We start from the raw sequence: 880 nt of genomic DNA, 5'->3' as shown, positions 1-880 counted from the left end.
CTTCATATGCCCTGCATTCTTCAGTTTGCATACAGCTCGCCTTATGGTTAAAGACTGACGCAAAGTGAGAGTTAAGTAATTCTGCTTTGTCTTCATCCATTGTTAAGGCTTGACCGTCTTCCCCTAGCAATGAGCTTGTTGTTGTTCAGTCGCACAGTCGAGTCCGACTCTTCGTGACCCAATGAGCTTACTCCATCCCTGTTCTTCTTTTTGCTCCAAACATAGGCATAGACATTTTTCTTGTTGTTTTTAGCATTCCTCGCAAGCCTTGGCTCCATCTGCGCTTTAGCCTTTCTAACATCATCCCTACAGTTTCAATCCTGCTTCTTGTACTCACCCTCAGTAATCTGACCCTCCTTCCATTTCCTGTACATTTCCTTTTTTAGTCTCAGCTCTTCAGAGAATTTCTTGTTCAGCCACCTCGGCTTCATTACCTGTCTCCCACCTTTCTTTCTTATCGGAACAGTTTGCAATTGTGCCTTAAGGACTTCATTTTTCAGCATCACCCATCCTTCCTGTTCAGATTTCCCCCTCAGCTTTCCTGAAGTCCAAAATACGAGTCTTACTATGTCCTGGTTTCACATCCTTCTCTATGTCAAATTCCAAGCTGACATGGTCACTATTCCCCAATGATCCCACAACATTCACTTCATCAGCCAGTTCTTCCCTGTTAGTCAGGATTAAATCTAGGATAGCAGATCCTCTGGTTCCCACCTCCACCTTTTGAGAGATGAAGTTGTCCGCAAGACTATTCAAGAATCTGCGGGATGCCCCATGTCTAGCAGAATTAGATTTACAGATCTCTAGGCCCTACCTGGAGGCTGGCAACCCTAGCTGCTACCTTCATATAAATGGATCTCATGACCAGGAATGTGTCCCT

Source organism: Gekko japonicus, unplaced genomic scaffold (genome assembly GCF_001447785.1).
Source record: "Gekko japonicus isolate JY-2015 unplaced genomic scaffold, Gekko_japonicus_V1.1 scaffold271, whole genome shotgun sequence".
NCBI lineage: Eukaryota > Metazoa > Chordata > Lepidosauria > Squamata > Gekkonidae > Gekko > Gekko japonicus.
This window is presented reverse-complemented; position numbering follows the sequence as displayed.